Here is a 27,102-nt window from a genome sequence, read left to right as displayed (position 1 = left end):
TGGGGGTAGGCTCCTCGCCCCTGCCTCCTATCTCCGGCAGGACATGACGGTTCTGGGTACAACTCCCTCGGACTGCCGGACGGGGCCTACACCAAAGAGAGAGACATTACTTTCTGTTCTACATCTATCAAATAAATGACATCTTAAACTTCACTCAAGCCTGCGTGTCTTCCCGATAGAACTGCCAATGCTGTTGATTCAACAGTGTGGGTCAGTCTTTATTCTATAAAAGAGATGTTTACATGATCCATAGCTATTGGAATATTCCTATATACATGTTAATTATCATATATTCTGAATAAAGTAAGGCATGCATTTTGTTTTTCAGCTATTCTCTTGAGTAAAATACTGGAGAGATACTCACTTGTGCCATTTATTATGCTGCACTTATTTTTGGATAGTAATTTAATAAATCTCCATGTTTTTGTAACAACAATAATGTGACAAATTACAACATGTAGGCACATAACGTTTCTTGTAACATTTCTCCTCCTCGCTCCTAAAATGTGTGACTTTTTACAACTGTCTGTATCTAATGTCACCCAGAATTATGATTGGACATGCGCAGGTATAAATAAATGATCATTTAAGGTGTATATTCTAAATAAGGTGTTTACATAACCCAAAATTCGGACTAACACAAGCATGTACCAGCAGACTCCTAGAAGCCAGAATATTGGGATAAACTTGTTATGGTTAATGCTGCTTATATAATTGGAATTTGACCATACTCTGAATATTCTTGTACATGTAAACCTAGTCAGTGGCATTAGAATGGTGTTTTAGTGCTTATACCTGACACTCTCACTGATATGGATCTTCAGGATTCTTTCACAGATCTGGATCTGTGCTGTCAGGATAGGGACGAAGCCACAGCACTTCACATTGCCGCTAGCGAGGGCCATCATCGCATTGTGGAGTGTCTCTTACTGATGGGAGCAAAGTCTTGAAAGACTACTGGGGTGGGACCCCCCTGCACAATGCAGCTGAGAATGGAGAACTTGAGGTGTCCCACATGTTCCTAATGATCCCAACACACATCGTCTATCATGAACACTCAGAGGATTATACAGCCTAAGTAGTGTTTAAAATGCAGTCACAGATGCTTTGATTGAAAGATCTGACCTCTTCTTCCTTTAGTGCTGCTGAATAATCACATTAGTCCAGTGGAAAGGGATTCAGATGGTTTTTACTGCAGTGGACCTGGCAGAGTACAATGGCTATCATGACTGTGCCAAGTTCATCCGTGCTACTGATACTCATGTAAGATAATTAGTACTCTCCTCAGCACAATTTAACAAACTTCAAGCAGATTTTTATTTATGTATTACTCAGGATTTTTATAAGAATCTCTCTTTTTTTTTTTAGCTGATAATTCCTTAGTTTACAATGACATGGTCAGTTCAACAGTGTTTTTAAATGTTGGTTTAGTTCACTAATTTTCATGGTTTTTGGACATTATATATGGACCCTTTTTACAGACTGTGATGACACATTGCATTCTCATTTAGCAGCATAAATCTAACAAACTTATATTTTAGAATTTTAAATATCTTGTGGAAATTTAGAACATTACGTTTTTAATAAAATAGATAGTCAAAAATGCTGTGATCATGTTTCAAATACAGCTGCTGAGGGAGTGACAGTAAATTCCTCTCTTCTGATTCTCAATTTTTTTCTCTATTGAAAAGTCATGCAAGCAAAATAGTGGTATTTTCAATTGCAATAATTGCTTCTGGAGTAAATGGGAGTGCAAAAATAACATTTGTGTGTTCTCCAGTTCAGCGCTATAGTTTCCATATTCCAAACCTGGAAATGTGAAAAGGGTGCACTGAATGCTGATGACTCTAGGGCTGCATCCGAGACTAATACTGTGAAAGTATGTACTTAAATTGTTGGACTTCTCGACCATTGATGAAGTATGTTCTGTACGTATGCATATGTCTAGTATAAATACAATGGGCCTCTCACAGGGGTAGCAGAGTGTCCAGTGGTTGCACAATTTGAATCTCAGCAGATACGGTATGTTATCCCTTGTATTGTTTACCTACTGTATCATGAATACTGTGTATTCGGACATCCTACTCATTTGATGTTAGCAGGGAGGTATGCATATTCAGATGCAGGAGCAGCTGGTGGTCTGGGTTTTGGTCACACTCCACCTTGTGATGGCAACCGGTTGCTGCCACCTTCTAGCAAAAACGTATTCACTTTTACAGCTTGAATATACTGTATTTGATTTTGAGCCAATGACATACAGAAGTTCATATTGGCTGTGTCATGCTACATAATAGAGAACAAGGCACACATACTAAAGTACATTCATTAAAAACCACATTTTGGTGGACTGAGTCTCTATTATTTATTTGATTTCTAAAACAGGACTTTACTAGCAGTATTGCTCTATTCAGAAGGCAGAACAGATACCCTTAATCCCTGAATAACAGTTGAATTAATTATTTTATTATAATTTGATCCACTTGTGCTGAGAGTAAAAGTGTTGACAAGGGTTTTAGATTCACTTGCAGCTTCTCCTTGTCATGGGACAGTTCCAGGAATATGTCTCTTGTGTAAAGAAATCTATTAATTTGGTTGCAAGTACCCCTGGTCCATGGCCTTTGTACAGCGAATATTTGGAGAGCCTTGGCTCAATGACCCAAAGAATATAGTTTTTTGTTTTCCATAATGTCACGTTTACCCTCTACTACACGCATTAAGCATAATAAATGTTTAAAAATGATTTCATTCTTGATTAGAATGGACCTCATTACTAAAATCAGTCAAAACATTTTATAATAATTTTAGGCATGTTGCTTGTAGGCAACATTGTGCAACAATGGAAAAAATTAATCCAAGACAGTTTTTATTCATTTAAATATTTGAAGTGATAATGAGTGACATATATATATATATATATATATATATATATATATATATATATATATATATATATATATATATATATATACTGTATATACATATACATATGTTGTGGATGTCAGAAAACTGAAAGGGTTTAAATCAGCAATGAATGATGCTGTTAAACAATTTTATTACACTAAATATGAGTGTAATATACTTCATATGCTATATGATCCAATCTAATAGAATTGTCTTCAAGCCAACTTTTTACCTAAATGTAACTCAAATGTTAAGTAAATACTAAAAAAGATAAAGTATAATAATGGATAATATAAAAATATCTATATATAAAAACAGAACCTATGACAACTGTAATGTTCTCTATAGGGCTTGTATGTGTGACTTCACTGACCAGGTGAGCTATCCATTCCACTGTTGTTTCTAGGCAACAAACGTATTTACACAATTCCTAACAAAATACAGATTATACTGTATAAATTACTAAATTGTTTAAAATTCAGTTTTAAGCTCTTTAAACATTTGAAAAATATTTTTTGATTGGTAAAAAATCTATACAAATTCTCAGGGCAGAATTGCCATCTTATATGCATCATGTGCTTAGTTACCCAAAGGCAACAATATGCAAATCCACTCTTAAAGAAGAGTAAGACTTCTAATAGTGTCATAAAGTGACAAACATGAATACTCTCCAGAAAACTCACTAAACAAATGACTTCTATCTCAGCTCTGCCTCCTCTGTTACTCAAATGCTAAAGGGTATCCGTTACGTCATTAGAGCATAAATTAAGTGGAAACCATATAAGTATCATCCTTCCACTGATAGCATAACGATGGCATATCAAAACGATACGGCCCAACACAGGCTAATTAGCAAAACACTTAGGACTGCCTGGTTGGCGCAGGAGGGACCTATCAGCTATCACTCACGCCCCTGTAACTGCAAGTTTCAAAGCTGCAGGGGTGAGGGCATTATGAGATCCACCGTCTCAGATGTCAGAGGCCCATAAATGCTGTCAGTCAGTTTGTCAAAGGGCATTTTACTCCTGTGTGTTTGGTGTCGCTCATACTTTCAACCACCTCTATGTTTGTATTGAGGAGTATGTGGTATGCACATACAGCCTTTAGTGTACATATTCTTAAGCTTTTGGCCACTGGATAGCTGCAGCACTGATGTGATTGTCAGGGGAGTGCAGGCATTCTCTCATTACACTCACCTGTTAGGCTAGTGAAGACTTGACTGGTGAAGGTGGTGAGGGAGAGGTAATAATGAAATTCTTACTTCCCTCTTTATGATAATTCTACCAAACAGCATGGGTTTGTTTCATGATGCGAAGTATATTATTAAATGAGGAAGATTTTTTAACACAATAGAAAATATCATGCCTGGAAAATTATATTTGAAATAGATGTAAAATAACTATTGCAACTATTGCACTATCTTTGTCTGAGGAAGCTTTGTGAGTTTTTGCTGGGTGTTCTCAGAAATAGCCATACAAATTTGTATATTTTATACAAAAATGTATAACTCACTGTGGGAAAATATAGAGCATACACACTCACCTGTACACCTAATTATTTATGCAATTATCTAATCAACCAACCATGTGGCAGCAGTGCAATGCATAAAATCACACAGATACAGGTCAGGAGTTTCAGTCAATGGTCACATCAACCATCAGAATGGGTAAAAATATGTATCTCAGTGATTTCAACAGTGGCATGAATGATGGTGCCAGACAGGCTGGTTTGAGTATTTCTGTAACTGCTGATCTCCTGGGATTTTCACACACAACAGCCTCGAGAGTTTTCTCAGAATGGCGCCAAAAACAAAAAACACCCAGTAAGTAGCAGTTCTGCATATGAAAATGCTTTGTTTATGAGAGAGGTCAACCAGAATGGCCAGACAGGTTCGAGCTGACAGAAAGGCTATGATAACTGAGATAACCACTCTGTACAATTCTAGTGAGCAGAATAGCATCTCAGAATGCACAACATGTTGAAACTTGAGGCGGATGAGCTACAGAAAACAACGTTGGGCACTTTACTAGAACCATAGTGTTCCTAATAAAGTGCTCAGTGAGTGTATAATAAAGGTTGAAAACAAATCTTACAAAGACAATTGACCATCAATTTAGCACATTTTATTAAACAAAACTTTTTTTAATTTGTTGTCCTTTATGCTTTATTTAGTAATTATGAAAATATTCTCTAATTAACCTTGGGCAAGTTTGTGTCACTAAACTATGAAAGCAATAGTTCATGAGTAGCCATACTATAAGAGAAGTCAATCACTGCAATTGAAGGTATGGGTCATTTGAACCATCCTATCAGATGACTGAATTCTATAGGCAGTTTTCCTTTGTTAACTAAGTGGGAGGTCTGATATACTAAACAGTTTAAGCTCCTGTTTCACTTTTCTCATTATGTTATCCTCTCCCTGGGGTTTGTGCCTTTTAACAGATCACACAGTGCACGTTGTGCTTTAAGGACTGTTTTGGAGCCAATAAACTTTTATGAGGAAATTGCAGTTTAAATTCAGGAAAACACAGTGTTCTGAGATAACCCTTAATTACTATTTATTGCTTTACTCCAACAGTCTGTAGACGGTCGCCCTCCACTAGATTTTTAATTACAGACTCATTTTATAAAACATGACAGGATATGCTTATTCTTAATCACTTTGGCTGTTTTGGTGTTCATAGCAGCCAGTGAACGAGGTTCCTCCCCAGCCTCGTGTCTCTGCACCATGCCTGGATGCCTCATCTGCATTACCTGTCTCCTCACAGGCTACGAGAGCTGGGGCTGGAACCACTCAGCACATGCAAGTGGCCTCTACAGGTAAGACTTCTAAAGCCCCATTTTTTTGGTTGTATAATTACAACCTCATTCAACACGAGGAAGCACTTTGAAGAAGAGGAGGCAATTTTAGCTCCCAAGTCCATGAGGTCTCTGAAACAAACAGGAATCACAGCATTCTTCACTACGCAAGCTTCAGGCTAGACTGCAGGATCAAGACGACCAGAGCTGAGAAGAAAGCTATTGCTCACACCCCTCCCAAATGGCACTTATACTGTCAGCCAACATAAGATGTTTAGCTGAATACATGCTAGGAAATGATTGTTTCATCTTACACAGGACAATAGTGGCAAAAATATGGAGGTGAATGTTTGGAGGTATTCCCAAGTCCACAATATCATTTTGAGCCTCTTTGGAGATTTACTTACTGAAGATGACTTGGTCTACTTGGAGGGACAAATTTAAAACCATCTCCCACCACCAGCACCCGGCACAAACATGGAGGAAATTCTGCCTCTTCCCATGTGGTACAATCTTATTTCAAATATAGTGAAGAGCATGTCCCTACACCTGTCAAACCTCACAGAAACAAATGGCAATGATGGCATCTGCAAGATGCCAAACACAGATCTTGTATCAGTCTCCACATACTAGCAAGAGAGGCAAAGTTCCATCAAAGGAAGAAGACTAAAGGTAGAACTGGAGATCCAGCAGTCTGGCATTTCTGTGAGAAATCTGAGGTCAAACTTTGTGAGTCAGATAGTTAACATCTACCCATTTTCTGGGCTTTTAAATAACACAGCGCATCCAGACATGAGGCAACAAAAACTGTCTACATCAACAAATCGAAAGGAGCAGTCTATGGGAATGATCCAAAGCACATACATAAATCATGTGAATGACACTGGCATCAAATGCAAACAAGCACCAGGCAAAGAAGCAGCTAAAGTGATAGAGACCAACTCCTTTCGAAAGGAATGCATTGTTGTCCTCTTTTTGAGCCACTGGATAAGGTCTGCATATGCAACATCAGTACGAGTCAAAATGAAACAAGAGCTTGTCCCTCAGAGGTCTGCAGAGAGCTATCTGTCAGGTTAAGGAATAATGGCTCCAGTCTCCAAGCCAGGGACCAGATCATTGTATCAACTGTACAGGCAAACGACTGCAATAGATATAGTATATTTTTCAATATTCTAGTATGTTTCTTATATATCAAAATACTTATATGAGTTTCCTGGCCTTTGTGTGACCCAGGAGAGTGCATATGAGGTTACTAAAAGTGTTGATGCTGCAGAGGCCACAAAGAGCACCCAGCTGTAACAAAATAATGAGACTAAGGACCTTGAAGATAGACTAAAGCCAAGTTTCTACCAGTAAAAAGATATCAAAAGGCTCTGTGAGATAATGGTGGCAAATAGTATCCATTGGTTACAAAAATAACAAAGGGGCACAGAAATGAGGTAATGCCAGATAACAAACTGTATAGAAGAGGAGGTTTTGGACTAAGACAGTGAGAACGGACAGCTGGCCGGTCTCATGTTTGTTGGTGTTCAATAAACTAAAACTTTGGCATCTGGGACTCAAGACTCTGAGAGTTTTCTTACAACTTAGAGAGATTCATCGTGATATTCCACGACATATCTTTGGTGCCCAACGTGGGGCTGGCATTGAGGTCAAGGGGGCAGAGGTCGCTGGTGGGACGGCTTGCACGAATCGCACAGAAACACCGGCGCCAGAAACTGAGGTAAGCATCTTTGCTTAAGGTGTTTTTGTGTGATCTGTGGTAGCGAGTCCCGGTAAGTGGCTTCCCTAAGACTTTTGCCAGTCCGGACATAGAATAATTTGAACTAATTGGCTAAAATAGAGGCGAGTTCCAGATTTCAAAAATAGGGGGGTGGGATTGTTTAAAGAGAGTTTAAGAAAGTTTATTTGAAGAAGGTAGAAAAAGCCTGTGCCAAAAATTGTGTGCAGAGGCAGAATAATACAGAGAATCAGGTGCACAAAGGAAATGCTAAATGAGAGCAAAAGTGGAAAATGAATTGAAACAGTGAATTGAATAAAACAATTGTTGAAAAAGTATAAAGACGCAAAATGGCACTCGGCTGTGAGTGAGGGGAAGGGGAGATTCAGAAGAGAAAAAAATAGAATAATTGGGAAAAAGATAAAGAAAAGGCAAAAAGTTTTCCATTACAGTGAACAAGACTAGAGAAAAATGCAGAGACAAGCTGAGTTTTGTAAAGTTGGAGATCAATGCAGATCTGAAGAGTGGGAGAGAGAATTGGAAAGAGCCTGATAGAGTTAAAGGGAATCAGCGATCATTTTTGGAAAGAATCAGAGTACATAGATTACGCAGGGCAGAAGAGAAAATTAACTGCAAAAAGAAGGAGTTAATGAGAACCTTAACTGAAGTGGTGAATTTAGGAGAAATAGAACAGGAGTGGCCATTTGTTAACTGGTTGGATGTTGCGGTTAGGAACATAGATCCTAAATTATTTGTGGATCACATAACTACACTCTGTAAAACAGGCCATAGAGATGAGATAGATATATACAAGGGACATTTGAAAGTGTCAGTCAAGGAGGCTAATATTCCTTACTTGAAATCTGAAGTGGCACATTATTGGGAAACGTTGTTTTAAGAGGGCAGACTTGGATAGGGAAACATAGATATGCATGATATAAAGCAGAATGCAAAACTTAAGTGTGTATTGCTAATATAGACATAGATAATGATGCATTACTTATGTGAAAGCAATGTATTGCTCATGTTGAAATACATATGTAATCAAAAATGAAAGTATAATGCATGATAAAGCAAATAATTAGAAAAATGAATGCATTAGTTTAAACACTTGTGACCATGCTGTATGTATAAGAAATAAGTAATGTATAATCTTATTATCCAGTTTAGACTTTGTACCCAAGATGTATGTATAAGTAGTATGTGAGGTATAACCATGTTTTAAGAAAAGTTTTGTAATTCACAAAATAAGATTATACTAACAAACATAAAGCATGAATAAACAAATAGTTGGTTTTGAGAAGAAATAAAGTGAAACCATATAAGCAATAAAAGAAGGAACATAAGCAAATAATAAAATAAAAGAATAAGAGAAAATATAAGTTAAGAAAATAAAGAGGATAACAAAAAGAGTAAAAAGAAAGAAATAAAAGATAATAAATAAATATAAGGGGAAGAGATAAGAAATAAAAATAAGTATAATAAATATATAAATAAGTATTAGTAGTAATAAATATTTAGTTTATTTAGTTGGATGTTATCCAGAAGTATAGTTGATAAGACTCGGATAAATGAGCACAGTTGTTGATTTTTTCATTCATCTCTCTTACAGTACGCTGGAGACTGAGTGCTGGGAAAGAGAGAAGGGAGGGGCTGCTAGAGTGAGAATAGGGAGCTGTAAAGGGAGGGCTTTGAGCACGCACAGAGAAACAGAACAATACTTTTTTTTCCTTGTCTCAGTTTTCCTCCTGAAGCAGAAATAATAATGTGGAAATAAGATGTTACTGAATTTGAGAGGAGACTAACTGAGAGGAGAAAAGAAATCGAATTAAAAAGATTAATAATAGAAACACAGGGAATTAGTGATCATTTCTGGAGTTATGAACAAATTAAATACAGTCAAAAATGTTAAGGTGATTTTTAATAGGGAGAGTAAAGGAGAATTAGCACCAATGTAGAAATTGTCTTGAACAGAGACCCAAAATGGATGTGACCTCTGTGGGTGGAAGTACATGAGTTTTAATATAAAAAGAAGTAACAGATATAGCAATCAACCACTGTAAATAATGAGTGTTTTTTATGGAAATAAAGGAGAGGGATAAAAAGAGGAGAGCAAAAGGAGGGGCAGAAGTAACAGGTTTGTTTTAGTATAATATTTTTTGAGAGCTCTGTGTTTATAAAGGCCTTGTGTTTGTAAAAAGTGTGAAAGGTTCTGTGTTTGTGAGAGAATCTGTGTTTTAAAGTATGGGAAGTATGACTGAAGTGTGATTGCGTATGGAAGTGTATGTTATATGAGCCCTATAAATATCAATCAAGATAGAGAGGTTGATCCTTTGCTGCATAACTAATGAGGAGTATGTATGCAATTTACATAAAAGAAAATCTATTTAGACTATTTTCATCAATATAAGAGGCAGAAGAGATCTGATGATTAAAAACAAAGAGGGCACTTAATAAATATTATGATTGTAGAATTAAAACCAATGATAAAAATTATATTTGTATGTCTGTGTAAATGTGTGTATGTATATGTATATGTATGTATGTATAAGGATAAATATAATACAGTATAAACAAACAAATAGCTTTAAAACAAAAATGTGCATGAAATCAAAAAGTTAACCCTTAGCGGACTGGACAATGGTTATTCTTGGGCTGTTCTTTTCATGCCATGAATGAAGCCTGATGTAAGATTAACTAAACTGAAAGTGAGCAGCTGTTGAATGGACATGTGTCAGATCATAACTCCTTTTATATCAAAGTGATGAGTAAGAATATTTCGACTATAAAAAAGTGATAACTTTAAAGCGATTGAATTGCATTTGGGAAATCACATTATCTGGACAAACAATAAAGCTTTGAGTCGAGTGTATTGCGCTAAACTAAAGTCAAATAAGTAATTGTATTTTAAACCAAGGTTGTATTTAAGATAAGTGTTGTTATATTAAAGCAAATGGCAAAAGAGGACCAAAGATATGATAAAATAAGAAAATTATATTTTGTATCTTATGCAGTTAAACCTTAAATGTGAAAACTTCACATTCATGTGTCCATTTTATGTTCTGTCTGATCCAGTTTATGAGAGAATACTATTTTAACATTATTAAATTAAACACAAGAAAGTTGGTGTAAACTTGATCAACCAACAAAAGATAGGCAGAGATTTTTTATTTTTGTTAGGGACTGTCTGATGAGGGCATTGAGGATGACTTTGAGGGGAAACAGGCCTCTCTTGATGTCTTCAGACAGACAGAAAGGGGCCCCGACTTTAGAAAAAGATAGAAAGCAGATAGATAGCTATTTTATTTTTATTTTATTTATTTTTGTTTGGTATACACAGAATAGGTCTTGGTTGATCATGGATACACTGAGAAGCTGCATTTGAGACTAAAATTAAAGGAAAATAATTTTAAGAATGATTTGGATCATTTAAAAATTAGTCTTTGGAGCAGGTGAAGCCCATGGAGAAAGGTTAAGATTAAATTGAACATCATAACTTCCTCATATATGAATGTTAATAAGTTCATATTCATGTGTCTATTCTGTGTTTCTTTTGTCATAATTATGTGTATGTTGTTTCACTAACTCATTCTGGAACTAGTTCCTCACCATTGCAGACGGCTGAGAAAGATGATTTTATAGAAGTTACTAATGCTGCAGGAGGAAATCAGGACACAAAGAAGACTGAAAATGATGTGATTGATCTGATTGATCTTCCTGCGCTCATTACTGCTGGTAATCATTATTGATTTGCCATTTATAATGTGGATTAAAATTTCTCTGGAAAAGTTGATTTCAGTCTTATACGATCACTTTATGATTTTCCAGAATGCCATCAATGGGTTCAATGCCCGTGTCTAAATTGTTCTGAGGGTCTAAATTTAAATCCAGCAGCTAACCACTGATTTATTGATTTGAAGAGTAAATATTACAAACATGTGGCAAAGTTATAGAGTTACCTATTGGATGGGTTACTCCCCAAATTTTCCAGAGAGTACCCTCATAATAAAGAAAAAAAAAAAAAGGAGCTTAGTGTGTGCTATAAAGTGCTGATTGAGTGTCTATTTCTATTACTACTATTTTAGTTTGCCATAGTTAATACATGAAAGTGTAATTTTAGAGGTATGATAGTGATAACTGTTAAAAGATGATGAAACATTTGGATAAAAAATAAATAAATAAATAAATAAATAATGTAAGAGTCATGAGAAATTAAAAGTACGTAGTGTATCTTACTGAGCAATTATTTCAAAACACAAGAAAAGAGATATGTTTTTAGATATGTTTGTCTTTAAGACTTTATTCTGTTTAATCTTTTACTTTCCTGTTAGTTTAAAAACTTGATTTATATTATTTTATTAGATAGAATGGAAGTTCCTTCACCTGAGAAAGTGTAAGAAATGGAGAAAGTAGTAATAATAAATTATTACTTAATAATAAAAAAGGGATTATAATATATTAATAATAAGATTAATAATAATAAGAGGTGTTGTAAATGTAAAGCTCTGCATGAACAGAAGGCTAAACATAAGTTGTATTGATTATATAGAGAATGTCGAAAAAGACATTGTGTTCTGTTTTATTAAAGATTAGAAGGTTATTTGTATGTTGTTTGAATGGACAGAAGAAAGTAAGATGAGAGTAGTTTTTGATGAGAGTAGTTTTTGTTTTTAAATGGTGTGAGATGAGAAAGTTTGAAAGCAGTTAATATAATCAGTTATTATAAATATCACTATTTTTACTGTTGAAGAATAAATTAAATGTATTATTGTGAAACAGTGTAATGCCCACTCCTCACTCTCAGTCTAAAATTGATAAGTGTCTGCTTGAAACAGAAACACAAGAGCAGAATTTGAAGAAATATTCAGAAGTGTTTTATTTCATTTTATTTTGGTTTGATTTTATTGTTATATGTAAAATGATGTGCCTTGACACTAATGTTAGATAGAGTGATATGAAGGAGTTCAAACAGCTCTCCTCATCAATGATTAAAGATTTTATATATTAAGAGGGCAATCTAAAGTTAAGGGTTTATACTAAAGAAAAGAGATTAAGTTGAAAATTCATCTGAAAGAATAAATGTAGGTTCAAAAACTATCTAGAGACTATTATTGAATTGAGGTGATGTTTTTAATTAAGCTTCCTAGAAGCTTGAGAGGCTTTGTTCTGATGTTAGTCCCCACATAGTTTTGTGTAACATTTGCTGAAGTAGCAGAAATAAAACCTGAATGGAAATTAATTATCTATAAATGAGTTCAATTTTAGCATATTTTACTTTTACTTTGGACAATTTTAATAGATTGATGAATTTTTAATAATGCTTTTTGAATTTAACCATGTTTTGAATTGTCTCCATATTTAAGCATTTGTAGATGTTCCATTGGCTGTGTCGGTTCTCTGGTGATACTCCCTGAAAAAGAAAATAGCTGTTTACTGATAGCAAATTATTAAGGATTGAGGACTGAGCAGCATCAAGACCAGTGGCAAGAGGTGACGACCCAATGACGGGTAAGACTTGACAATGGCATAAAAGGTTAAGCAACCAAAGCAGGGGCGTCACCGCCCTGGAGACCTGACTAAGAAGGTTTGAAAGGGGTTTAAGGAAGTGGATGAATGCTCTTAGATCAGAAGCATCAAAATGGAGGTCTAGAAGAGACCTGCTCAAAAATTTAAAAGTTCCACTGAACCCGACAGCATTTTAATAACCACTTTACTAAAATAACTTATCACAGTGTTAAATACCAAGCATTCTGTCACTGTGTTGTCAGGGGATCATACCCTGTGTAGAGGATTATTTATAGACTGGTTTTGGGGGTAAAGTTTTGAGAACCGCTGCAGACAAAGGAGTGCTTGACATTTTATAGAAGTATTAAACAAACATGGGGAATGTTTGTATGATAATGAATTTAGACTGGAAGATGATTTATTACTTTTACTTATGCTTTAATTGAACTCATATACATTGTAAAAGTAATGAAGAATGGAAAAGATACATGGTGGTGACTAAAGATTACGATTGCTTGTCTTGTTTGTTTGTAACAATATAAATGGAATTAATTAAGAAATAGGGTGCAGGGTTGGCTACAATTGGTATAATAATTGAAACAACAATTTGTGAGAGGGAATAATATAATATTGTGTGTTACCATTGATTAAATAAAAACCAGATGAAGTACTGATCAATGTAAATGGCGCAATGCAACAGAAAAACCAAACTGGGAGGAAATTGATTCCTCCAATGATATGTTATATATTTGATAATTATTTTATTGATTTAATACTCTGAATTACTCTGATATAGTCTGAAACTATGAAAAAAAGCTTAGCTTTCAGGGAAAATTAATTAATGTGATACAGACATTGAGAGTCCTTGGGAAACAGGAGGAAATGAAATGTATGTGATAAGTGAATGAGTAGGGAGTTTTAAGATAAGGAACACCTGTGGTAGTTTACCTCCTCTGTGGAGAATTATAGCCTTTTTGTGACTGACCATGAAAAATGCTGTGTATAGATATGGGATGATCTAATGTTTTTAATTGGAACAAAGTCAGGCTATGCCTGGCTCCTGCCTGGAGGAGGCAGAGGACCCATGTGTTATTTAGTGCTAGAAATGAGATGTAACAAATGTGTGTGTAGCAAATGACTCTAATAAGGGAAATCATTTAATATATTAACCAAATGAATGCAGAAAGTAATGATTGTTAGTTAATATAAAACATGTAACCATATGAGGTGATTACAGTGTTCTTTATGCATATAAAATGAAATAGTCATACTGTTGCCATCATTGAAGCAAGTTAGGACAGGATGACCCGCTGAAGGAGAGAAGGTGGAAAACAATTGCGGCCTACAATACCAATGAATAAGAAAGACATATTAATATGGATGTTATTACTGACATACTTGGGACAAGTGTTGCCCCCAATGATGGGGCCTACCAGAGAAACGTCCCAAGAAGGACCAGGATCCCCAGATGAACAATTCTAAGAAAGCATACTGCAGAGTGGGTTCCCTACAATCAGCCTTGGGGATCTTGGATGGCCTTTCCAATGAAGCTGACCTAAAACAAAATACTCCAGAATGTGAATTAAGAAAGTACAGAGCACTTGACGGACTGTACTGAAGAAACTATGAATATGGACTTCCCAACGATGAATACGAGGCAAGATTCAGACAAAGAAGAGCAGCAAGCACAAAACTAAGAACCCGAGGAAGAAGAAGATCAGCAGGAACCGGCTACAGAATCTGAGGAAAGAGAAGAGGAAGTAGAAGGACAAGCTGAAAGTAGGGGAAGAGCACGCTGCGGCAGAAAAAGGGATTGAAGTGCCGCAGTAGAGCAGGAAAGCATAGAAAGTGAGACGGAAGTACATGTCACAGAAGAACAGGACCAAGAAGGTGAAGAAGGAGAAAGACAAGAAGAAACTGATCGTCCTGCTGAAACAGATTCAGAAGCAACTGAAGGAAATGAAACAGGCCAACAAGCGCAGTTGTTCGAGGAAGAGTTGTGGCACATGGAGAAAGAATGGAAGCTCAAGGAGGTACTAGTGTTGATGATGCTGTTACTAACATATTTGGGACAGGTATTGCCTCCTATACAGGGCCTACCGGACAGGCGATCAAGGAAGGCCCAGACTCTCCAGGTGAAGGACTGTCACAACGACTATGGTATGATGAATTTCCTACAATTGACATCTCAGACCTTCAGTGTTATTCCCCCGAATGAGCAGAGACTAGATAACATAGCACGAGAAATCAGAAAGAAGCGAACGCCTGGATCACTAAACAAAGGTGAACCCGAAAAGCAAAGAATCTGGATAAGCAATTTGGCTAAGCAGAACAAACCGAAGAATCGGCCTCAAAAGACACCTGTCAAAATAATCACCCAAAGACTGAAAAAGCAAATAAATTTAGAAAATGATATGGAACCCATAGAGTCAGCAGGAACAGAGGAACTATTACAATATGCAAATCAAAATGACTGGTATAAATGGGCCAGATATACAGCTAAGCAAGCAAAAATGACAAACTGTGTAATGTGCTCGCCCACTCCATTGAAAAAATTTGTAGTAGTCCCAAATCAGTATGATTATAAGCATTGCGCTGAGTATTATGCCAAAAAATTGTGGTAAAACAGGGAGAACAGTGTACTGCCCAGCAGAATGTTTGGCATTCTTGGGTCATCCGAATATGATAAATATTATAAGATGATAGGGTGGGGAGATGAAGGCAGAAAATTAGACAAATACGTGTGGATAATGAGAAAAAGAAAGCACATTATCATATAAAAGAAATTGTCAACTGGAGTATGAATGCTTTAACAAAACTAAAGGAAAAACGAATGTAGGACAATTTAAGGGCAATTGTGCAGTAATATGGCATTTAGATGATGAAATGTTTTTTAATAATAATGTGATTAGGTTTAGATTTAGATTGCTGTATATACATACATACCAAATAATACATCCCCAGAAGGAACTTTTACCCAGGCGATGAGGAAACTGCATGACCTGAGAGAGGAAGTTAAATCTAATGTAGGGAGAGATCAGCGGTTTGGGCAATGGTTTGATGATCTTTTTGGTTCATGGAAGTTGGGGCTAATGAAAATAGGTATAATAGTAGTTATGGGACTGACCCTATTTGCATTATTGTTATGTTGTATTATACCCATTCTGAGATCAATTATGACTAGAACGGAGGCTAAGCAAATGGTAGCCGTATCAATGATGACAACGCAAACAAGTGTAGCAACCAGACAATATACCATTGGGCCAGGATTGGATGAACTTGATGAGATTTACTGAGAAGCAATCAAGAAAATAACAATGTAAGGGGAATTTTATTTTTGAACACTTTTCTCATGTTTTTGATAGTAAGGGAGACAGCAAGACTATTGTACTTTCATTTTACATAACAAAATAGGTAGCATCTCAAGAAAGGAGTTAGAGGGTGTTTTGTTTGTTATTTTTGACATATTCCCCTATTATCAATGTAACCAATTACTTATTACTTATTGGTGAAGTATATCTTTAGTACACTGTATCTAACCAAATAGAAGTAGCATTTGTGATGATTATGGTTCCATATAATGTATATGTGAAGTTATTGCCAAGAGAAGACATATACAGTAAGAGCTATATTTGAAGACAGGAGCGACGAGCACCTCAGTGCTTGGCTGCAAGAGCAAATAGACTCAACTGGTGGTTTAAAAACCCGCTGTCTGCTCCAACACATCACCAGATAGCGCTCCAGGCTACCGGAATTGTCTGTGAGTTCCTCTGGCAACGAAGGATAAATATTACTATGTTACTTTTAATAGTGTTTTGTTAAAGCATATATATATATATATCTTCTACTCCATGGATAATCAATTGTACTCTACATCACGCAAGGCTTCACATTTGCATGCACATGCTTATTACAAATGAGTTGATTTTTGTTACCCACCCCCAGGCACAGCACTAGCTAGAGGACTGGGATCTTTTACTCCTTCCTAGTTAAGTGTGGATGGAGAGGTTTGGTCCCAAGTTCTGCAGAGTGCAACCCCATAAAAATGGCATTGGATAGTGGACTGAGTGGCCTACTTTGGCTACATGATGAAATGGGACAGGCTAGCTTGTGTGACTGCACTCTGGTTTGAGGGAAATAGAGTGTGAGACTTTTTTAAGTCTCAGAGGTGGGAATATATAGTATATTTTTCAATATTCTAGTATGTTTCTTATATATCAAAATACTTATATGAGTTTCCTGGCCTTTGTGTGACCCAGGAGAGTGCATATGAGGTTACTAAAAGTGTTGATGCTGCAGAGGCCACAAAGAGCACCCAGCTGTAACAAAATAATGAGACTAAGGACCTTGAAGTTAGACTAAAGCCAAGTTTCTACCAGTAAAAAGATATCAAAAGGCTCTGTGAGATAATGGTGGCAAATAGTATCCATTGGTTACAAAAATAACAAAGGGGCACAGAAATGAGGTAATGCCAGATAACAAACTGTATAGAAGAGGAGGTTTTGGACTAAGACAGTCAGAACGGACAGCTGGCCGGTCTCATGTTTGTTGGTGTTCAATAAACTACAACTTTGGCATCTGGAACTCAAGACTCTGAGAGTTTTCTTACAACTTAGAGAGATTCATCGTGATATTCCACGACATAGACAAGATGATTGGCAACTGGAAACGCATTGCCTCAGGGGTCCCTTCATGACAGAACCACAGCCTACAGAGGTAGCATGTAACCTACTCACCCTAGCAGGTCCTGCCCCACATGGATGGTGCTTCTGTGGCTTTTGACAGCCTGACTCTTGACCTTTTCATGCTCGGCTATATTCACATTCTAGAGCAGGACCTTTCTGCTGAGGAGTGCAAAGTGAAGCCCCTTTATGCTTTGAGGTTTTTGATCTTGTCAGGAACTTGCCCTGGGAAACGGTCTGAGACTTTCAGCAGGCTGTCCTCCAGGACATTAAGGCTGGATGGCGTGAGTGGAGAGATGGTTTTGAGGACATCAAAAACAATACTTTGGGAAAAGAGAAAATGGAATTTCTGTAAAGAATTCCCATGCTGAGGTTAAAGCCATGCAGAAGGTTATATTCGAGGATCCCATTCCAGATGATGGAGGACTTCCCTGCAGAGATGAAAGCAATGAATTCTCAATGTTTATTAATGATGAAATTTGTAAATATATTGATTGGAGTTTCACCTTCTGGAAGGAGAAAGAAGCAGAGTTGTTTGATCTTTGACATTTTTGAATGCTATGATGGTTATGATGAGCTTTTTCTGTATATGAAAAAGGCTTGGGATCGTTGCCTTTTTCATGCATCGATAATCAGAAATGTTTTCAAATGATTATCGATATATAAATATATATATCGGCATATATTTTTAGATATAAATAGGTTATATATGCTGGTTGCATTATAGTCTTTGTCTCTTCAAACATATTTCAAAGTCACACAACTTTGGTAAAGTGTGAGCGGCAGGGTAAATTAAAGTGGGTCGCACACTGGACACATCTAGTGTACAACATGGCACTTTCTAAAATTAGAAACAATTATTTTCTATGAAGGTGCACACACCCCACTGCTCCTGCCCAAAATTATGCAGCGCCACAGAGAAAAAATATTTTAACTAAAATCATTATCAAAGGACAAAGATTATATACTTTAGCCATCACTGTATGATATATTGTTTATACTGTGCATTCAGAAAGTATTCAGACCCCTTTTTGTTATGTTGCAGCCTTATGCTAAAATACTTTGATACAAATATATAATACAAAATTTATAATTTAATCTACACACCATACTACATAATGACAAATCAAAAACCAGATTTTTGATAACTTTGAAAATGTATTAAAAAGAAAAAAACTGAAATATCACATTGACATAAGCATTCAGACCCTTTGCTATGACACTTGAAATTTAGCTCAGGTGCATCTTATTTCTCTGGATCATCTTTGAGATGTTTCTACACTTTGACTTAAGTCCACCTGTGGCAAATTCAATTGGTTCGACATGATTTGGAAAGGCAAACACCTGTCTATATAAGGTCTCACAGCAGAAAATGCATATCAGAGCAAAAAACCAAGCCTGCAACTGCCTGCAGAGATCAGAGACAGGATTGTGTTGAGGCGCAGATCTGGGGAAGGCTAAACATTGGCTACATTGAAGGTTCCCAAATCCCAGTGGCCTCCATTATTCTTAAATGGAAGAAGTTTGGAACAACCAGGACACTTTCTAGAGCTAGCCGCCTGGCCAAACTGATTGATCAGGGGAGAAGGGCCTTGGTAAGAGAGGTGATCAAGAACCTGATGGTCACTCTGGTTGAACTGCAGAGATTATGTGTGGAGATGGAGAAACTTGCAAAAGGACAACCATCACTGCAACAGTCCACCAATCTGGGCTTTATGGCAGAGTGGCCAGACGGAAGCCTCTTCTCAGTGCAAGACACACACAAATGCACCTAAATTACTCTTTAGACTGTGAGAAACAGTATTCTCTGGTCTAATGAAATGAAGATTGAACTGTTTGGCCTCAATTCCAAGCGTCATGTCTGGAAGAAACCAGGCACTGCTCATCCCCTGCGCAATACCATACCAACGGTGAAGCATGGTAGTGGTAGCATCATGCTGTGGGGTGTTTTTCTGTGGCAGGGACTGGGGGACTGATCAAGGTTTAAGGAAAGCTGAACACATCAAAATACAGAGATATCCTTAATGAAAACCTGGTCCAAAGCACTCAGGACCTCAGACTGGGATGAAAGTCCATTCAACCCAAAAAGATGAGGCTGTAATCGCCTACAAAGGTGCTTCAACAAAGTACTGAGTTAAGGGTCTTAATACTTATGTCAATGTGATATTTAAATTTGTTCTTTTTAATAAATTTGTTAAGTTATCAAAAATGGTTTTTGCTTTGTCATTATGGGGTATGGAATGTAGATTGATGTGAAAATAATAAGAATCTAAAGCATTTTACATTTACATTTATGCATTTGTCATATTCAAAGCAACTTACAGTGCATTTGTTACAGGGAAAATCCCCCAGGAGCAACCTGGAGTTAAGTGCCTTGCTCAAGGACACAATGGTGTTGGCCATGGGGATCGAACCAGCAACCTTCTGATTAACAGTTATGTGCTTTAGCCCACTACGCCACCACCACTATGCATCTTTTATAAAGCCTACAATATTTATTTTCTGTAACAATTATGTCTTTTGTGGTTTGATAGCTTGAATGAAACCTCTTAAAGGCTACATACAGAGAAATTGCATAATAATCTCTAATTGTTCCGTTTGTGCATTTACAGTTTTGTACACTAACCTGAAAACTCACCAACGTCACTTTGTTAATTCTATAATACAAAAACCTTAGTAACGTTCAGTGTGTGGTGACTAGGTCCATAGTTTGCCTGGTCCTAACCGCAACCGGCTTCAGTAAATGTTATATCACCCTCTTGTGGTCTCCCAAAGCTATTACATCAGACTACATTAAACAGAAGGCCAAATGACAATGAGTTGGAAAGCAACAAATTAGGCTTCTAATTTAAATGTCAGCTAATGATTAAGTAGCAATGCCTCAGAAAATTATTGATAAAATAACATGCCGATCAACTACATATCGATATTTTACGACACGCTTAATATGAACACAATACCAGTAAGATAAGACACTTTGAAGAACGTAAGACTAACAAAAATGAGTTCCTGTAATATTTATACAAAAATGTTTATGTTTATATCTGTCTTTCTGTACATTTTGATTTCAATTTGCAAAAAACATAGGACTTCCTGTTGTTTGGTACTTTATAATGTAGCATCAAATACCACAAAATTATCGTTTAATCAGCACTATTAAATAGTGATCAAAACCTGGCCAAAAGCATGTCCTACAGTCATGCATATTCCACATATGTTGATGTGTGCCCATTCTCTTTTATAACTAAACAATTGTTTTGAAAAGCTCTTTTTGACTTGTGTTTACTCGGTTGCAGAAAATTGTCTTTTCAATGAGACACATTTGTCTCCCTTGTAACTCATTCCTGTTTCTTGCACATAGAAATCTGACACACAGTAAAATATATTTATATACAGCCATGTATGGTGGTGGGGACATGTGTGTATGCCCAGCAGGGATGCTCGGCCAGCTCTAAGTTAATCATGAAACGTGCGTATAATCTACAATGTAAACCATATTATATTACAACGGTGCTAAACAATATCTAGTCTGAATCAGGAGACTACTGAGCATACATCTAAGATTGGTAAAGACATTTACAAAAATGTATTTACCAGAAACAACAAACCACTAAATCTACATTGTACAAGGCAAAAAATATTATTTATAGTGTAACATCCTAAAACACACACAAACACACACACACTGAAAATACTTATTACAGCTCAGGAAATGGCTCATACTGTGGTCATATTCAACCATAAACTGATGGTAATCTTACAGCCTGCAAACAGCATTCTGCTTCATATCAAAGTAACAACAATACTGAACTGAAAATGCAGTTTACAGTATTTAACTTATATTGTTGCTGTTTTAGTACAATAACAAATAGATATTTAAGCACAAATGTGAACAAATCCTGTAATAATCACAACATATGAATTACTTGCATTCCCAACAAAACATTCCCTTTTTGATAAAAGTGTTTGTCAGTACTACTACATGCTTCAAGGGACATACATACAATATTGTACCTGCACTCAATAATTAATCTTAAAGTACAGTCAATTTCCTATAGTTTTAAACATCACCTACCAACATATACTCAGTTTACCCAATTAATATATGTCTGGTACTTGTCACGGTCCTGTCACTCTGTCAGTCTGTGTTTTTGTCTGACAGGACCATGGCATCATCATCCCATGTCTGTCTTGTGCAGTTTTGGGGGTAACACGATAAAAGTAACGCACATTACGTAATAAGATTACTTTTCGAGTAACGAGTAAAGTAACACAATATTGTTTTTTTAGACCATAATTTCGGAGCTGGTTTTTAAATAAAGTAATGCATTGCTTTTGAACACCTCTACTGTCCCTGAGAAATCAGGAGGAAAAGTGTGCAAATTTCGGAGATGAGACGTAGTGCATGATGGGCATTGTAGTTCTATAGAGTGTGAAGCCAGAGACTATTTAGCAAAGGAGACAAGTCACTACTATTTAAATGAATGGAAGAAATTGGAATGCCCAACCAAGAAGCTCTAGCACCCAACAGTCAATGGAAGTAGAAAAGAAGTCCCGCTTTACAGGTAAAAAAAAGATCCAATCATCTTTTAGACACAGACATGCCCTGTCAATCAACTCGCAAATGCGTTTTAGCTTAATATGAGGTCAACATTCTATTGAGTGAAACGCAGTTGATTAATGTGTTAATACACTGCATTAAAAACAAAACAAACCAAAAAAAAAACAGTAAATGCGTTTAGGCAGAGGGATTATGAAACTAGTCTTCCACTGGCCACAACATAATACTCAGGGTGAAATACTCGCTCAATTCACTGACTTATGCAGCCGAACTCCTCTGTGTTACAGCTCCCTATAACTGGGAGAATGGGATGAGAAAAGCTGACTCTGGATCAGTGGCTTCGAGCAACATTCTACATCGATTGTGTATGCAGAGAAAATGTCTTAGTTTCTAAAAATATTGTACATTTTTGTTTTATAATAAACAAGTAGTTTGATTCATGAAACAAACCGTTTTTATGACATTTTGGTAGAATTAAAAATGATTCCATTCAATCTGTCACCATTCAAATTCACTGCATCAATATTCCTTACAATGAGTGTGAATGGTGACTGAGACTCCCAGTCCATAACACTCTGCCTTTCATATCCTTTTGTGCCCTACACAATAAAGAAATTCATGTGATTTAGGAACAACGTGAGGGTGAGTAAATGGCAGAATTTAGATTTTTGGGTGAATAATTAATTTAATAGTTTATGACTGTTGAAGTAACAAACAAGGGGCATTGCTCACAGTTCAATTTTAAACTTTGAAATAATTGTAACAAATGTGAACACTTTCACAAAAATATTACATAAGTATGAATATATACATTTTATATCTGGATCTCAGATAAAAGAATCATGCTAAGCACAGGTTATAATGAGGTTAATATCTCATTCCTTAAATGCAAGTACAAGTCTATTGCTTGATTAGTGTCCTTTGGAAGATCAAAGCTTGTCTCAGCCATGACAGTATTACAAATGTCATAGACAGTAATGTCTTGTATTGAAGGCCAAGTTTAAAATATATCTCTATAAATTCATGCACATCCATGCTCTCAGTATCTTTGAGTAAATGAATGATGACAATGACGCAATCGGAAAAGAGCTATACACATACCGGAAACTGTAACGCGTGCACACGCAAGTCTCTGTGATGTTTTTTTTTTGCACAGGTCACTTCAGGGGCTCTGTACGTTCCTGAGCCCAAGTCTTAAAAAATTATCTTAAAAAAAAACAAATAGTTTTTTCACTCTTAAAATATATATTTTTTTTATTCTTAAAATATATATCTATTTTTTTACTCTTAATATATATATATTTTTTCACTCTTCAAAAATATATAAATAAATAAACACGTAATCTTATGCTTTTAATGCTTTCTCACATATGTCTTATGTCTCAATGGTGCAGTGGGCTAAAGCACTAAACTGTTAAGCAGAAATTTGTCGGTTTGATCCCCACAGCCACCACCATTGTGTCCTTAAGCAAGGCTGGTTGCTCAAGGGGGATTGTTCCTGTAATAAGTGCACTGTAAGTTTTTTGGATACAAGCGTTTGGATAAAATGCATAAATGTAAATATCATGTGCAGACTTTCATGGTGAAATGTAATTATAATAATATATTTTAATATAACAAGTTATCTATGCTTTTGAAACACACTGTCTACTGCAGAAGTGAAGAGTTCCAGATGAAGAAGGTCAAATAAATATCCAAATATTGTTGGTCTGCCAGGGGGGGAAGAATAACACGTGTCACGCTAAAAGATTTTTTTAAACGTCTCACGAGATTCTGTTCTATTTGTTGCGCTGTGTCTAGCTTTTTAAACGTATACGAAAACGTTCAGTCTTAACTGGCCATGGACAACATTTTATCTGTCGTGATCTTGCCATAATTAAAATGTTATTTGTTCATGATCACGATTTATTTATTTATTTTCTTGAGATAAAAGCCATTGTCCCTTTCACAAGGCATTTCATTGTAAATAACTATTTATTATTTATGTGTTTTGTGCTTAAAGCCTAATGGTTACTTTAAAGATTTTTTTGTTTATCGTGTGGTCTGATTTATATTATCAATCCAATCTTTATACGTCCCGTGACAAAACTATACAAGCATAAATCAGATCATGAAACAAATACAATACAGCACAATCCCACTTGAGCAACCTGGAGTTAAGTGCCTTGCTCAAGGACACAATGGTGGTGGCCAAGGTTGGTACCACATTCCTTTTTTTGAAGAGAGGAAACAAAAAAAATTTGGGGGGAAGAGGAAGGGAATTAAAAAAAAATACAAATGTTTTTTTGCATCATGCTTATGTCACCTTGGAGGCATGCCTCTCGTAAATAGTTAATATCTGTCTCTCGCAAACATGGATGCACCTCGCGTTGCACTGCATACCCAGGTTGCGAGCTGTGTTCACGTTGTGCTGAGGTTTGGTCACTTCAGTCTGATATTTCGGGTTTGTGTGTGGCCGAACACTCGCACAGGTTTCTTGTCTTGGTGTTGTCGCCTGTTGTGTGCATCGCATGGCATTTGCCTTGCGATGTATGCTCAGGCTCTGTTTAGTGTGAGAATGCATGGCATCACTTTGTTTGGCGTTGCTAAGCATTCTCTCGTCTTGTCTATCAGTTAGCAGAGTGTTTATTGTCAAGGGTATGGGTAAGAGCAATGTGTGCTCATGCCATTTGGGTGTTTTGTTGTCTTGTGAGAGCACGTGGCTTTGTTTTGTTTCTGTATCACTGCATGACTCTCTGTCCTACATCATACCCTGCCTCCTTGTTTGCTTATTATTAGTTAATTTGCCTCACCTTTCCTCTGTTAACCCGTTTGATTTCTCTTCCTATTTTAGCATTGTGTGTGCTGTCCAGTGCCAGTTTATGTGTTTCCCCCCTTGTGGGAATTTTGGTTTGTTTTTTGTCCTGTTTGTTATATTAATAAATCCTTTGTAAAGGGATTCATGGAAAGGAGGAAGTGAGAACCACTTGACCCTCCGCCCTGCCACACCTTTGTTTTTTTTAAACTCTGCGCTTGGGTCCTGAGCATCATTATTCCCTCTGATCATCAGAGTACTACACATAGATAACTAATATTGGCATTTATTCATGCTGCTATATAGCCAGATAGGAAATGGCTCCCCCAGCTGAGACTGTTTTAGTTATTTAAATTATCTGCTTCTGTATTATTTGACCTTTAATAAAGCTATAACGAATTAAATATAACTGCATTTAAGATGTAACACTGGAGTGTTTCCTTTAAAGACACTCAACATGCAAGTTTTTCTTCAGCAGAGCGCCACGGCATCTCCACTTATTCCACAAGGAGAGTGCTTGCATTATAATTCCCTCATAATTTGCGATCTACATCACCTTAAGCTGTTGGAAAGTTTAGAGTGCATCTGGACTTTGAGCTGTGTAATACTTCCTCTCCTCAGTCAGGTGTGAGCTGCAGTGCTGCTCTCATCTTTAGAGTTTAAAGTGATCTCATGTTACTTTAAATTAGATCAAACGACTATTTGACAACAAACATTTTTGTCTATGTTTTTTTATTGTCCACGTTTCAGCCCTATCCAGCACTGAGGTAGGCCGATGTATATCGGTTTAACAGATCAAACAGTGCCAATAGTAGCTTTTTGGATATGTAAGCGCAGCGTAGTTCTAGCGGGAAGACTAGCAGCTGTACATCATCGCACCATTAGCCGGGTAATTCCTAGCCAATCACATGTAAGCCATTGATTTATAAGTCTGCTCACAATCTATCACATTGCTGTTTCACATTGCTAACACGGCAACCTCCACCACCCCACCACCACCAGTTGTGTCCAGACCTGCATGGGGGTAGGCTCCTCGCCCCTGCCTCCTATCTCCGGCAGGATATGACGGTTCCGAGTACAACTTCTTCGGACCGCCAGACAGGGCCTACGACAAAGAGAGACATTACTTTTCTGTTTTATATTCATAAAATAAAAGTCATCTTAAATTTCACTCAAGTCTGCGAGTCTTGCTGATAGAGCTATCAGTTATATGCAAAAATCATGTAAATAGCTGCCAATAGTTTTTCTTTTAATAATTCCTCCCTGTTTCTCTGAAAAACATTTTTTTTTTTAATTGAAGTGAGGGCATGTACTGAAATATGTGATTTGTCAATAATAATATTAACAAATAAATCATTAATTGGCTAAATATTAAATATAGAGCATTGTAACAGAGCCAAGTCCATGTCATTTCAAAATAAGACGTAAGTGTATTTCAGGCTTGATTAATGTTAAAAGTCCCATGTTATGCACCAAATCTTGGAATTTTGGTTGAAAAATAAACTACATCTGGGATTTTATACATTTTGGACTCTGACCTCTTTGTCTGTTGCAACTAAAAAAATTATGTAACATTATATGAAGCAACTTTAAAAACTATTGGCTGATTAAACAGTTATCAGCCTTTTCCACCACCTAAATTATCGACCAATCCACTATTGGTCAACCTCTAATCCAGAGAGTATAATTTAGTATAGTAGTAAAAAAAACTATAAGAGTTGTTTTACATTTTGAGACAGGCCTGGCTAAGATGCAAGAGTGGTGGTGTTGTAGTGGTCTAAGCACATAACTGGTAATCTGGTAATCAGAAGGATGCTGGTTCGAGCCCCACAGCCACCATCATTGTGTCCTTGAGCAAGGCACTTAACTCCAGGTTGCTCCGAGGGGATTGTCCCTGTAATAAGGGCTCTGTAAGTCGCTTTGGATAAAACCGTCTGCCAAATGCATAAATGTAAATGTAAGATGGGCCATAGGACCCTTTGGGTGGGCTGAACAGTTCAGCCAAACTCCTGAATGAGTGGGCCAGGCCCACCCAGAACCCCCAATGGAGCTGGGCCTGTTTTGAGAATGTTTATTTGTGATTTCTACTTTTATTTTATAGAAATGTGTTCAGTTCATCTATGGGGTTTGCTCCCGTAAA

At 36.6% G+C, this 27,102-nt stretch overlaps 1 long non-coding RNA gene across 2 annotated transcripts; it reads right to left on the bottom strand.

The window, feature by feature from the left end:
• Positions 1-2: 2 nt before the first annotated feature.
• Positions 3-26,929, bottom strand: LOC127649343 (uncharacterized). 2 transcript variants are annotated; one of them, XR_007971284.1, is made up of 3 exons: positions 26,753-26,929; positions 25,977-26,067; positions 3-86 (listed from the first exon to the last, which is right to left on the bottom strand). It is a non-coding gene; the product is annotated as an uncharacterized LOC127649343 (long non-coding RNA). The 2 variants fall into 2 exon arrangements; XR_007971283.1 differs by lacking the exon at positions 3-86 and adding an exon at positions 17,866-18,038.
• Between the last annotated feature and the right edge of the window lie 173 nt (positions 26,930-27,102).

This window comes from Xyrauchen texanus, chromosome 9 (genome assembly GCF_025860055.1).
Source record: "Xyrauchen texanus isolate HMW12.3.18 chromosome 9, RBS_HiC_50CHRs, whole genome shotgun sequence".
NCBI lineage: Eukaryota > Metazoa > Chordata > Actinopteri > Cypriniformes > Catostomidae > Xyrauchen > Xyrauchen texanus.
Note: the sequence above shows the minus strand (reverse complement) of the source record. Positions and strands in the feature narration are given on the sequence as shown.